The sequence below is a fragment of the Zingiber officinale genome, chromosome 2B (assembly GCF_018446385.1).
Source record: "Zingiber officinale cultivar Zhangliang chromosome 2B, Zo_v1.1, whole genome shotgun sequence".
Taxonomy (NCBI): domain Eukaryota; kingdom Viridiplantae; phylum Streptophyta; class Magnoliopsida; order Zingiberales; family Zingiberaceae; genus Zingiber; species Zingiber officinale.
Window position 1 is genome coordinate 117107157 of NC_055989.1, and position 15246 is coordinate 117122402.

The 15246-nt window shown below is 33.9% G+C and overlaps 3 non-coding genes across 3 annotated transcripts; all 3 read left to right on the forward strand.

The window, feature by feature from the left end:
- The first annotated feature begins 1051 nt into the window (after positions 1 to 1051).
- On the forward strand, positions 1052 to 1123 carry TRNAP-AGG. The gene has a single exon. It is a non-coding gene; the product is annotated as a tRNA-Pro (tRNA).
- Positions 1124 to 1835: 712 nt separating this feature from the next.
- TRNAP-AGG lies at positions 1836 to 1907 on the forward strand. The gene has a single exon. It is a non-coding gene; the product is annotated as a tRNA-Pro (tRNA).
- Positions 1908 to 2050: 143 nt separating this feature from the next.
- On the forward strand, positions 2051 to 2122 carry TRNAP-AGG. The gene has a single exon. It is a non-coding gene; the product is annotated as a tRNA-Pro (tRNA).
- Positions 2123 to 15246: the final 13124 nt, after the last annotated feature.

The following is a 15246-nucleotide window of genomic DNA, read 5'->3' on the forward strand; positions in this document are numbered from 1 at the left end:
CTAAGTAAAATGGAAGATTTCCTTCAGTTATTGGTAGATAGGTAATTTCGTGTTGTGTTATGAGACAATTTGCTTTCTATTTTATCTCGTATTTTTTTTATCCTGTGAAATTTTGCCTTCTTTTATTAAGGATTCATATTTTACGATAATCGCAATATCGCATTCCAGAAGTTGCATTGATGGCAAGGTCATATCTTCCAAGAAAAGTATCAGAAATTGTATCATTTTGGGAAAAAGATCTTAGTAAGGCATGTTTCTTTTTTCTTCGCCAATTTTTTTTATGAATAGCTTGCTTTTTGTTAAAACATATGGTAGGAAAAGTAGGTTATATTTATTTAGATCTATTAAAGTTTCCTTTGAAATTTCCTTGTTAGGCTGCTAACTCTATTTCCTAACTCTTTGTTTGTGCAAAGGTCAATCCAAAAGTTGTTGATTCTTTGGGTGATCCTGAAGAAGTACGTACCTGATTTGATGACTAATAAATTGATTTAGACTTATTCCCAATGAATCACAATCACAAATAGTAAGTCTTCTTCTGAGTAGATTTCATTTTTTTTAAATAAGAATTGTAGATAGTAATAGGGTGATGTGTAGGGTATGAATACCCGATCATCCGATGGGTATGGGGATGAGGATGAAAGTTAAATTCCCGATGAGTATGGAGGTAGATATGGGGATGAATATAATAAATGGGTATGGGTACGGAGAATATGAAATCGGACCCAAATCTAACCCATTGTCATCCCTAAGTCCGAATACAAATATCAAACTTAAATATTATAAACTTCAAGATATTGAATATTGACTAATAGCTTTCTAAATTTTAATATTAAATTGAGTATTTGGTCTAGTGGCATGATTCTCGCTTAGGGTGCGAGAGGTCCCGAGTTCAATTCTCATAATACCCTAATTTATATATTTTACTTTTTCTGATTCCTATAATTATACTTGAATTTCTAATATTAGTTAGTCACAAATACCAAACTTAAATATTATAAACTTCAAGATATTGAATACTAACTAATAGATTTCTAGATTTTATTATTAAATTGGGTATTTGGTCTAGTGGTATGATTCTCGCTTAGGGTGCGAGAGGTCCTGAGTTCAATTCTCGGAATACCCCAATAGATATTGAATGCGGACTAATAGCTTTCTAGATTTTATTATATGAATTGAGACGGTATTTTGTAAATACGTAATTATCTTGAATATATCAACCATTTCCTTATTTTCCGCTCGCCTAGAAGGGACAAAAGAAACATCTTGTTTTTTCTTCAAAAATTTCTGATCTCTGGTGGACCCCTCAATAGGATTCGAACCCAAATGAAGTTCTGACCCTATGTCGTATTTGATTCCTACAATTATACTTGAATTTTCGATATTAGTTAGTCTAAACACAAATATCAAACTTAAATATTATAAACTTCAAGATATTGAATGCGGACTAATAGCTTTCTAGATTTTATTATATGAATTGAGACGATATTTTGTAAATACGTAATTATCTTGAATATATCAACCATTTCCTTATTTTCCGCTCGCCTGGAAGGGACAAAAGAAACATCTTATTTTTTCTTCAAAAATTTCTGATCTCTGGTGGACCCCTCAATAGGATTCGAACCCAAATGAAGTTCTGACCATATGTCGTATTTGGTCTAGTGGTATGATTCTCTTAGGGTACTACCCCAATTTATATATTTTACTTTTTCTAATTTCTATAATTATACTTGAATTTATGATATTAGTTAGTCCGACCACAAATATCAAATGTAAATATTATAAACTTCAAGATATTGAATATTGACTAATAGCATTCTAGATTGTATTATCAAATTGGGTATTTGGTCTAGTGGTATGATTCTCGCTTAGGGTGCGAGAGGTCCCGAGTTCAATTCTCGGAATACCCCAATTAATTTATATATTTTACTTTTTTTATTCCTACAATTATACTTGAATTTTCGATATTAGTTAGTCTAAGCACAAATATCAAACTTAAATATTATAGATATTAAATACTAACTAATAGATTTCTAGATTTTATTATTAAATTGGGTATTTGGTCTAGTGGTATGATTCTCGCTTAGGGTGCGAGAGGTCCCGAGTTCAATTCTCGGAATACCCCAATTAATTAATTTTTTTTTATTCCTACAATTATACTTGAATTTTCGATATTAGTTAGTCTAAGCACAAATATCAAACTTAAATATTATAAACTTCAAGATATTGAATGCTGACTAATAGCTTTCTAGATTTTATTATATGAATTGAGACGGTATTTTGTAAATACGTAATTATCTTGAATATATCAGCCATTTCCTTATTTTCCGCTCACCTGGAAGGGACAAAAGAAACATCTTGTTTTTTCTTCAAAAATTTCTGATCTCTGGTGGACCTCTCAATATGATTCAAACCCAAATGAAGTTCTGACCATCTGTCGTATTTGGTCTAGTGGTATGATTCTCTTAGGGTACTACCCCAATTTATATATTTTACTTTTTCTAATTTCTACAATTATACTTGAATTTATGATATTAGTTAGTCCGACCACAAATATCAAACGTAAATATTATAAACTTCAAGATATTGAATATTGACTAATAGCATTCTAGATTGTATTATCAAATTGAGTATTTGGTTTAGTGGTATGATTTTCGCTTAGGGTGCGAGAGGTCTCGAGTTCAATTCTTGGAATACCCCAATTAATTTATATATTTTATTTTTTTTATTCCTACAATTATATTTGAATTTTTTATATTAGTTAGTCTAAGCACAAATATCAAACTTAAATATTATAAACTTTAAGATAATGAATGCTGACTAATAGCTTTCTAGATTTTATTATCAAATTGGGTATTTGGTCTAGTGGTATGATTCTCTTAGGGTACTACCCCAATTTATATATTTTACTTTTTCTAATTCCTACAATTATACTTGAATTTATGATATTAGTTTATAAATTTCAAGATATTGAATGCTGACTAATAGCTTTCTAGATTTTATTATCAAATTGGGTATTTGGTCTAGTGGTATGATTCTCTTAGGGTACTACCGCAATTATATATTTTATTTTTTCTAATTCCTATAATTATACTTGAATTTATGATATTAGTTAGTTCGAGCACAAATATCAAACTTAAATATTATAAACTTCAAGATATTGAATACTAACTAATAGCTTTCTAGATTTTATTATCAATTTAGGTATTTGGTCTAGTTGTATAATTCTTGCTTAGGGTGTGAGAGGTCTTGAGTTTAATTCTTGGAATATCCCAATTTATATATTTTATTTTTTCTAATTCTACAATTATACTTGAATTTCCGATATTAGTTAGTCTGAGCACAAATATCAAATTTAAATATTATAAACTTCAAGATATTGAAAGGCTAATAACTTTCTAGATTTTATTATCAAATTGGATATTTGGTTTAGTGGTATGATTTTTTGCTTAGGGTATATCCCAATTTATATATTTTTACTTTTTTTTTTAATTCCTACAATTATATTTGAATTTCCTATATTAGTTAGTCTGAGCATGAATATCAAACTTAAATATTATAAACTTTAAGATATTGAATACTCACTAATATCTTTCTAGATTTATCCTTATCCATGGAGGAAGCTTCCACACCATCACCCAATGAGAAGGGGTTTTTTGGATGGATCATAACACAAACTCTCGAGCTCTCTACACACTCAAGATATTCCCTAACAATAGCGAGGATGAACTAGAAATCTATTCATCCTACCTTAATAGTGTAAGAGTTCTTTGTCAAATTATTTGAAAATTGTTTGCATAGACCAATTTTTATAAATTGAGTATAATGCACTAATTTATGCAACATATAAGATCTACAATGTCAGTGGCTTTCCTACAAAATATTTGGACGAATTGAGTGTTCAAATAACATGTGCTAGTTATTTTGAACATGGGATTTTCTTTGATATTTCTCAAAAGGAAAACAAGATTCGATGCATGACTACAAGGCACCCACTTTGTGTGATGGAGCCTCGTTGGATCCACCCAATGGCGTAGCCAGGTTCAATAATTATCCTGGGCTAAAGCTCAGCCCAGTGTAGCTATCGCTGCCTTAAAAGTCTAAAAAAATGAGATTAAGATGTGATATGCATGATGTATGGGATAATGTATTATTGATGCACTATCATGGTTAAAGCATGAATAAAAATGAGATCAGTTCAATGAAACATTCTAAAACAAGAAAATGAGCATTTTGGGTACAAAAGGACATTGTTTAGGTTCTATGAAGTGGAAATAAGGTTTGATTTTGAATTTGGGAGGAAGGTTGATTAGGAAATATGTTTATGAAGAGCTTCATCATAAAGAGATGAAAGACCATGGTGAGGTGGACTAAAACTTGATTTCATATTCATATCTATTGCAAATAGTCTACTAATTGTAGCTTAATTACAAGTCTACTATTTACTTGCGAGTGGATTGCTCAAACCAAAATTTATGTCTTTTGATCAGCTGACTAACTAGTTAATTGAGATCTAAAATCAATTGATTGTTAGAAAAGAGAAATCATACTATGAACTTGAATAGTAAAATTAGCTGACTACCCAATTAATTAATGTCAAGCCAATAATCAATCGATTGGATTGGTCATTCAGTCAACTAATTCTTAGTAAAGTGTCAACAAAACTTTGTTTTCTAAAAAATATGGAACCATGGTGTTGGATCTAATTTAACATTAGAGGAGGGGAAAGTACGAACAAAACAAGTATGCACCGGAAATTTAAACTAACTTAGAAAATGTAAGAGCAAATCCCGATTTAATTGCTTAAACAAGTTTTGGCATGCAATAATTAGTAGATTACTTAGTATATTAAGTATGCAAGTTCAAGAAAACTCTAAATAACAACTAGCATACAGGATTAAAAAAAATATATGATTCTTATTTAAAAAAAACTTTTCCTTTTCCATGTGGGTTTCGTTGTCCGATCCTAGTATCTAATCGCTCGATAGCAATAACCTATCAAGTGGATTATAGATATACAATACATAGGTCGACTAAACCAGTGGTTTGATTGAATAGAAGATCCAATTGATTGAAAACCTTATTCCATCTGTCTAAACCTTTTGACTCAGTTGACAATGCATGAATTCACCTATAGTTGAGTCTATTCTCGTCCCAAATACATATCACTAAACTCATCTCACCAGCTTACCTTACACAAGTTTTCTTCTGGCTTCTTATCTCTTGGATGCACCAAGGCCATCTTTCTCACTCCCTATGTCATTCTTCTCACTCCATTGGTGTTAGGATATATACTAAAAGCCTAGCTTTTTGTATAAATATTTATTTTGAAATGAGAACCACATTGGTCAAATGTCTGCATTTAGTTAAATGCAGTTGTCCATTTAATTTATATTGTAGATAACATGGTGTGTGGTGCCACACAGAAGATCATGTTATCAGTTCCTTATAAATTATAAATAGTAGCTCACGACCGAGATGGATAGGGGCAAACCATTGGAACGGTTGTAGTGTAATTTGGAATTAGTTTGTCTTGACTACATAATTACACTAGTACACTATGTGTGTATTGAGCATGACCATTTGAGGTTATTTCTTTTTATACTGACTGCATAAAAGAACAAAACCTATGTTATTATGGATGTGCGTACTCTTAATTCCGATATAATAACAAACACATATTCTTAGTATTTATTTCTTTAATTTATCAAATAGTGAGATTTATTCAGTTAAATCAATAGGCCCGATAAGTTGGGAAATAATATTATTTATATGGTATGTTGTTGATTATAAAAGGAAACTGTGTCCTAGTAATGTAGGTTGATGATGTCCCCTTGAGGAGCTCATAAGGATTATCATGTAAACCCTGCAGGTGGACTTAGTCCGACATGATAATAAGGTTGAGTGATACTACTCTTTGAGCTAGATGTTAATTAAGTGAGTTGTCAATAACTCATTTAATTAAGGACATACGATATCTTAAACACAGGGAGACTAACACACTCATGATAAGAAGGATCCCATATTGTAATATGGGATTGGTGCGGTAGTTCAATAATAACTCTTTAGTAGTATGAGTTATTATTGATGAACTTGAGTTGGGTGTTTGGGTCGAACACAAGAAGCTCAAGTCCATCAGGAGATCAAAACCAATTCCTCTTCTTGGTCCCTGTTGTAGCCTCTATAAAGCCTAGCATTCACCCTTTTTGGTTTTGCTTCCTACCCAAGAAAGGGGTCGGGCACATCCTTGCTTGGTGCCCAAACAAGGGGTCGGCCAAGCCTTGCTTCCTACCCAAGAAAGGGGTCGGCCAAGCCTTGCTTGGTGCCCAAGCAAGGGGTCGGCCAAACCAAAAGAAAAAGAAAAGATAAGGGGAGAGATTTTTTCTCAACGGAATTAGAGATTTTTTTTAAAAAGAATTACGTTGATTCTTTCTTAGAAATTTTCTAAAAAGAATTACATTAATTCTTTCATAAGAAATTTTTCTAAAAATAATTATGTTAATTCTTTCCTAGAGATTTTTCTAAAAAAAATTATGTTGATTCTTTCTTAGAAATTTTCTAAAAAAAATTATACTAATTCTTTCTTAAGAAATTTTTCTAAAAAGAATTATGTTAATTCTTTTCTAGAGATTTTTTCTAAATAAAAATCTATTATTTTTTCTCCTTTTTTATCTGGGGCAAAGGGTTATAAAAAGAGAGGAGGTTATGCCACAAAAATCAATTAATTAAGAATTGATAAGTTTTTCTCCACAACCAAAAACCCTCTCCTTTCCCTTAAGGTCGGCGTCCCATTCTTTCTTTTCTTTCCTCTAGGGCCGGCGCCCCACTTCTTTTCTTCTTCCCTTTTCTTCCCTCTAGGGACGGTGCCCCATCTTCTCTTGGTGGCCGGAGCTTGGAGGAAAAGAAAATGAAGAGACGAAGCACCTTGGTGGGCGGCGGTTTTGGAGGAGAAGAAGAAGGATGCATTCTTTTCTTTGCATCCTTTTGTGGTAGGCGGCTTGGAAACAAAAAGGGTTCGGGTGTTTTTGTCTTGGTAGATCGTCGCCCACATGACGTCCAAGAAGAGGAGAGGAATACGGCAGAAGATCAAGAGGTCTTTGTCTACAAAGAAAGATACAACTAGTTATTTATTCCGTAGCACAACTAGTTTTGTTTTCTTTGTATGGATCCTGAAATACCAATACAAGATGCTAGCGATTTTGTGTTTTCATTTTTGTGCTTCGATTTTGTGTTTCGATCTTGTGCTTTGATTGAAGTCTCTGTAGTTAAACCTAAGGTTACTGTGAGAAGTTTAAATATTCAATTTCTTTGAAAGACTTTGTCTAGGAAGTGGTGGATGATCCCATAACCAAGAAGGCCTAGTGCCTCGCCAACGACCTGGAAGTCAATCCTTGAAATAGATATTTAATCAACTTCTATAATATGGTTTAACTTCTGAAGAACACAAGGGTTGAACTTGGAGTAAAAATGTTAAGTTTCATTTCCAATCCAAGTTTAACTTTGAAGAATGCACTTGGAGTAAAAATGTTAAGTTTCGTTTCCAATCCAAGTTTAACTTCTAAAGAGCACATGGGTTGCTAGGAAAAGTTATGTGCTTGTATAATTTTTTTTACAGGGGAAACAGAACGGTATTCCAAGTAGCACCCAACAAGTGGTATCAGAGCTAGTTTTCTGCCTTTGTGTGTTTGGTTTTCGGTTAAATTATGCACTGCTCATACATAAGTTTAGGTCAGATAATAGTAGGATGTGCTAGATAGATTAATTCTGTGGTTGCAGACATTCTAAATCCAACTATTATGGCTTTTGTGTGCTTGTGTGTGATTTGAACCCTCGGGCATGTCGAGGTTGTTGTGTGTGTATGATTGTAATAATTAAATATGGTCAGTTGCCGTATTATTATTATTGTTGTTTTACATTCTGTTCAATCTAGATTACATGTACATTCCCTTGTGGAATATAGGATCGATAAATGTAAAATTTTATTTTTGTCGCGGATCGTATCCTTGCAAGGCGTGGTGCTATTTGAGGACCAGAGGCACAGCAGAAAAGGAAGCAAGATAGACGCGACGACATGACCCATTAGCGGCATACGCAACGGCTTGATCCATTGGTGGCATATTGGAGGACAGCGTTGGATGAGGCCATAATAGTTGGAAATTTTAATTTTCATATTTATTATCTTTATATGCTGTTTTATGTGCTGTGATGTGTGCTGTGATGTGTATGCATGTTAAAATTCCTCGATTTTAAATCACTAAGTGGGAGAGGAATTATTTATTTAAATTCCACGGTCTCCATTACTGGTTTGTAAGTGATGGATTCAAACTTGCGCGTTAGCTTTAAGTGCCTTCCTCCACATTGGATGAGTTTGTTTGCAGATCACTAGATCAAACTTCCTCTATGGATGATTATATGAAATTATTTAGTTTTGTGTGATCTTCTCTATATGAAGGGGCACAATCCTAATTAATGGACTAAGTATCAAGTAATGGTATACACTTAAGCGCATTTAATATTATCCTCCCCATCGGAGTCACTGCTATTATTTTGTGTGACCGAAGATAAACCAACTATTAATTTTATTTGTCATAAAGTTAGGTTGACAAGATAATAAAATTAATGGGTAAAACCTCCTCTTACAAATGTTTGAATTAGTATACGTCCACACTATTGTGACATACTAAATTCACGGTGTTTTGAGTTGTTGGTGAATTTAAATTATATTGTTTGAGGGATCAATATTATTTTAAATTCTAAAGTTTTGACCAAATATCTTATTTTGTGATTCTTAGGATTTCAAAATGGCTTTCAATCTTCTCGCTATTATTTTAAAAGAAAACAAACTTACTGGTCTCATTTATATTAATTGGAAACAAAACTTGGACTATCCTCGCAGAAACGAGAACAATAAAGGTGTATCTTATTCATTAGCTGTCGAAACATGTTTAGTGGTGTTATCTACCGGTACCTGGTGTGTAGATACGGGAGCCACTGATCATGTCTGCAATTCATTGCAGAGGTTCTAGGAAATCCGACGACTACATGAAGGAGAAATCACCATCTACATGGGCAATGCTACGAGAGTGGCGGTTGTTGCAGTGGGAGATGTTTTATTATCTTTCGATAGGAATAAAATTTTGATTTTGAGAAATTGTCTTTACGTATCATCTTTTAGAAAGAACTTGATTTCAGTTTCTAAATTATTTATGAATGGATATTCTGTTTCTTTTGATGATAAAGTAGTTATCAAGAAAAATAGGGTGGTTATCTGTTCTGGTACGTTGGTTGATAATTTGTACACTCTAAATCCAATAACTCCCATGACGCAACAAATGGAAATTAATAACACATCTTCTAATTCTAATAAGAGAAACCAACATTCGAAAATGAACCAAACATATCTTTGGCATCTAAGGCTTGATCATATTAACTTGAGTAGGATTCAAAGGCTAATAGCCAATGGACCTTTGGGTTCATTGGTGGTGGAAAACTTTCCAACCTGCGAGTCTTGCTTGGAAGGAAAAATGACCAAGAGACCTTTCAAGGTCAAGGGATATAGAGCCAAAGAAGTGTTAGAAATGGTTTATTCTGATTTATGTGGACCTATGACTATCCAAGCGAGAGGTGGTTTCAAATATTTTATCTCTTTTATAGACGACTATTCGAGATATGAGTACATTTACTTGATGCGCCACAAGTCTGAGTACTTTGATAAGTTCAAAGAGTACAAGACTGATGTAGAGAAATGTCATGATAAAAGTATCAAGACACTACGGTCTGATCGTGGTGGCAAGTACCTCTTAGGAGAGTTTAGGAATTACTTATCAGAGGCCGAAATTCAATCACAATTATCTGCACCTGGTACACCCCAACAGAATGGTGTGGCAAAACGAAGGAATATGACTCTTATGGAAATGGTTAGATCAATGATGATTTATTCAGAATTACCAAATTCATTTTGGGGATATGCTCTGGAAACGACAGTGTAAATTTTGAACCTGGTACCTTCTAAGTCAGTACCCTCTACTCCCACAGAATTGTGGAATGAGCGTAAGCCTAATTTGAAACACATTCAGATTTGGGGTAGTCCAGCACATGTGCTAAAGGGAGACGCTGATAAGTTGGAATCACGTACAGAAGTTCACTTGTTTGTGGGTTATCCTAAAGGAACGAAAGGTGGTTTATTTTATAGTCCTAAAGATCAGAAGGTCATTGTTAGCACCAATGCCCCATTTTTAGAAGAGGACTATGTAATGAACCATAAGGTCATGAGTAAAATTGTTCTTGAGGAAATAAGAGAAGACATGTCTACTTTAGTACCAACGGTATAATATGAGATACCATAAGAAACTACAACATGTGTCACAAATGATGCACAATTACAAGTAGTGCCTCGTTGTAGTGGGAGAGTTGTTAGACAACCTGATAGATTCATATTTTTTGGAGAGTCTTCGGACTTGATCCCTGGTGAACATGAACCTGATCCCTGGACATATGATGAAGCACTCCAAGATAAAGATGTAGCATCTTGGCAAAATACAATGAACTCTGAAATAGAATCTATGTACTCTAATCAGATTTGGGAGCTTGTAGAACCACCAAATGGTGTAAAAGTCATTGGATGTAAATGAGTCTACAAAAGAAAAAGAGGGATAAACGGGAAGGTGGAAATCTTCAAAGTAAGGCTTGTTGCAAAAGGGTATACTCAGAAAGAGGAAATCGATTATTGGGAAACCTTTTCGCTGGTAGCCATGCTCAAGTCTATCCGGATTCTTTTATCTATTGTCACTCATATGGATTATGATATTTGGTAAATGGATGTCAAGACAGCTTTCCTTAACATAAGTCTTAAAGAAAATATCCATATGAAGCAACCAGAGGGATTCATTGCGAAGGGCAAAGAGCATCTTATATGCAAGTTCAATCGGTCCATTTATAGACTGAAGCAAGCTTCGAGATCTTGGAACATCCGGTTTGATGAAGTGATCTAGTCTTATGGATTCATTCAGTGTCCGGATGAGTCTTGTGTATACAAGAAAAGTGACAGAAACGTTGTGGTATTTCTTGTACTATACGTAGATGACATTTTACTCATTGACAACAATGTCAAAGTGTTGTCAGATGTAAGAGTATGGTTGTCCAAGCAGTTTGATATGAAGGACTTGGGAGAATGTGGACATATTCTTGGGATTAAAATAATAAGGAATCGCAAGAAAAGGATGTTGTGCTTATCCCAAGCTTTGTACATCGATACTATCCTAGCTCATTTTAGCATGCAAAACTCCAAGAAAGGTTTTCTACCTTTTCGGCATGGAGTACCTTTATCTAAAGAGATGTGTCCTAAGACATTAAAGGAGATAGAGGACATGAAGGCAGTTTCTTATGCTTCGGCCGTAGGAAGCCTAATGTATGCAATGCTATGCACGAGACCGGATATCTATTTTACCGTGGGCATGGTTAGCAAATATCAAAATAATCTAGGACAGGGACATTGGACTGTCGTAAAGCATATATTAAAGTATCTGAGAAGGACTAGAGATTATATCCTGATTTACCAGGCAGATGATTTACTCCCTGTAGGTTATACGGATTCAGACTTCCAATCAGATAGGGATAGCAGTAAATTAACCTCGGGGTATGTGTTTACTTTGGACCATGATTAGATCATGATCTTGATAAGATATGATCTAATTAATAATAATATTTTTTTATAGTACTAACTCTATTTTACAGGATACCTTTATTGATTGGACTAACGTATTTTGAAGGAGCAAAAATACATAAGTGAGTCTCGGATGAACAGTGTTCGAGGAGCCTCAAAGCTACGAGGAGGCACCTCAGAGCAAGATGGAGGCACACTGGATAGGATAGAGGTGTCCTCGCGCAAATAAGATTTGAGGATAACGTTTCACTACGGGGAGGCACCCTGGAGCTCATTAAAGACACCCTAGAGCGACTTGGAGGTGCCTCAAAGCTATTGGAGATCCCCTCATGCGAATAAAAATCGGAGGTAGTGGATCGGATAAGCGCTATTAGAGGCACCCTAGACCCTTGGAGCGGGAGTCGCTTCCAATACTCTTTAAAAGAGGGCTTTAAGCAAAGGTTGAAACATCAATTTTCTACAACTCTTCTACACTTATTCTTGATCGTTCGATTGCTCTAACGTTGCATTGCTATACTACTACTCGGCTACATCCGACCGCTGTCGGCAGACCAATGCCAACACTCGAGCCAACAATTTCCTCATCCTTATGTTGGTAATGATTATTTTTAGTTATTTACATTATTGCAAGGAAGTATAGGTTGTTACACTTCCTTGTTCTTTGTACTAGATTCCTTGATTAGTGGATTACCAATCGAAAAGGTCCAAATGACCTAAGTCTTGGACTAGGAGTTTCTGAAGGCTCCGAACCAAGTAAAACCAAACGCGTGTTATTTTCTATTTTCTTCCACTGCACACTCACACTTATTTTTTTTAAAGTTCATAAAATATAAGTTTTTAAAATCACATGATTCACCCCCTCTTATGTGTCTACAATCCTATAAGTTGAAGTTAGGAAACCCTCATTCATGCTTTGGCTTGGGATAAAAATAAAATTGGGCTAATGGATTAGCCTAACTTAAGCATATTGTTAAACATAAAAAAGGGAGAGATTGTTGGTGTAATCGTCCTCGGGTCAAGGTTGACTAATTTGACTAAGCTTGGGTTGACTTAAGCTTAAGTTTCAATGTTTTACAATACGTGAAAGGAAAGTTAAATAGGTCAAGAAAGGACTAGATACTTGACTAGGAAAGTCTAACTTAAAGTCTTAACTGGAGGTTAGACAATGAAAAGTCTTAGTAGGGCTAGGCAGTGGAAGACCTAGTTGGGAACTAGGTAACGAAAGGCCCTAACTAGAGGTTAGACAATGTAAATACTTAGTTGGAAACTAGGCAATGGAAGTCCCATCGAAGCTAGGCAGTGGAAGACCTAGTTGGAAAATAGGCAATGGAAGTCTTAACTAAAGATTAGGTCCTAACTGAGGTTGGGCAAGAGAAAGTCCAACGAGAAAGTTGGCAAGAGAAAAGTCCAAGTGGGTCAAAGGTTGACCAGACACTTGGTGATAAAAAATCCAACAGGAAGTTGTCAAAAAGTCCAAGTGGGTCTAAGGTTGATCTTACATTTGGTGGCAAACATCTAGTAGGTCAAGGTTGATTGAATGTTAGGCAACGGAAAATCCCAACAAGTCACAACTGATTTTAGTGTTGGACAAAGGAACCCTAAACTCGGATCAGAGCTTAGGGTTGGGCAATCAATTATAGTAATTGATTGGTATAATCGATTGGCCCAAACCAATCGATTGGTGCAATTGATTGAAGACCTTATTCGGGAGCACAGTATGTCCCAGAATCGATTGGACAATCGATTGATTAGTCGATTTCTTACAACATCACAAAAGGTGATGAAATCAATTGGGGTAATTGATTCGGTAGGATTCAATCCATTAAACTAATTGGTTGGAGTGCTTTTCTCGAGAACAAAAAATTTCTGAATCAATTGAGTTAATCGATTAGAAACTGTCAATCAATTGATATAGCTCATCAATCAATTGGACATGCAAAAAGAACCATTATGTATGTTTTGAATGGTCGATTTGACATGATAATTGATTGGGGGTAAGACTAATTGATTGTGAGGTGTTTTCCAGCCAGAGACAATCTCTAGAAAGGGGTTTCATGATGTTTTGCAGTAGCCAGTTTTTGAGGATTTGGGAGACAAATGTTGATGCATTTCTTATCACCAAGAGACAATTCAAAGCAAGAAAAGAGTAAGCAAAACAAAATTCATTGTTGTAAAGTGGTTTTTGATTATATTTGTCTTTGCATTCTCGTTTTCTTGTTGTGTTCTTATAAGAACAGTTTGCACGAGGCTTCTCTGTCTCCGAAAAATTTTCGAGAAGGAGATATTTATAGTAGAGCTATGAGTGCGAGAAGTGGACCCTTGGATTACTCACCTCAAGGAGGTGAATATCAAGTAACATTCAAGTGTTAGCATTGTGGAGTTTTCGCTTCAAGTTTCAACTGCAACATCAAGTTGAAGAAGCGAATAAAGTTATTCACCCCCTTTAGGTCATACGTGTCCTAACAGTTATCACTCTCAGATAAACAAAATCAATATCAAATAATGTTACTGTTGTAGAAGTTAGCAGACCAGCTGCTATACATTGTAACAGCTATCTGCTAACTTCTACATAGCCAATCGTAATCAGACAATGTTTATTTGAAATATAGAAGGTGTCATGAAGTCCCTTAATTTGTTTTGTTTATTGAAATGTTAAGCAAAATCAATATAAAAATAATGATATTATTGTAGAAGCTAGCAAGCAATTGTTACACGTTGTAATAGTTACTTACTAACTTCTATATAATCGATTATGATCAAATAATACTCATTTGAAATGTAATGAATATCATAAAGTTCTCTTAATTTATTTTACTCATTAAATATTATTTTAACCAAATTATCACTCTCCAATAAATAAAATGAATATAAAATAATAATACTATGATAAAAAATTAGAATTAACTTTTACATATTATAACAATTAATAGATAACTTCTGCCATCTAAATCTTAAACTTTGGTCCAAGGATTTGGATAGTTTACCTTAAATGACTGTTTATTTGACTTTAGTTGCAAAACGATAGTCAAAGGTGCCCTTTTAGTTCTTGGAACAAAAAAGTTGCTTGTTGATGGTCAAGTATTTATCTCATGACATATATATTTTTTTTCACTCAATTTTTCTTTGGAACGATTTAATTAATTTGTTTTATTTAAAATTTTGAATGGTATAACTTAATAAAATTAATTTCTATTTACAAATGAGCAAGAAATAGCTCTTTAAAATTAAATACAAAAAGTTCATTCGATTTAAAAGGAAAGTAATTCTGTTGAGCTTTTGAAAAATAGTGTTTAGTTTGATTTCGGGACAAAAATCTAGCATTATTAGATGGATCAATTTGTGATGAAACAAGATAATTTATTAAAAATTTATCATATGGTGGGATATGACGGACTAATCAACATCTTAATAAATTAAAAAAATCTTTAATCCAATCTAATCTAATTTAAAATGGATTACAAATTAGGAAAGTCAATTCACGAATTTGTCAATAAATAAAAAATATAAAAACTATTAAAATATTTAAGTTTAAATTAGGGTTCAAGCGGATAAGCCCATATGCTTGTTAAAATATATGGAAAAGTTGA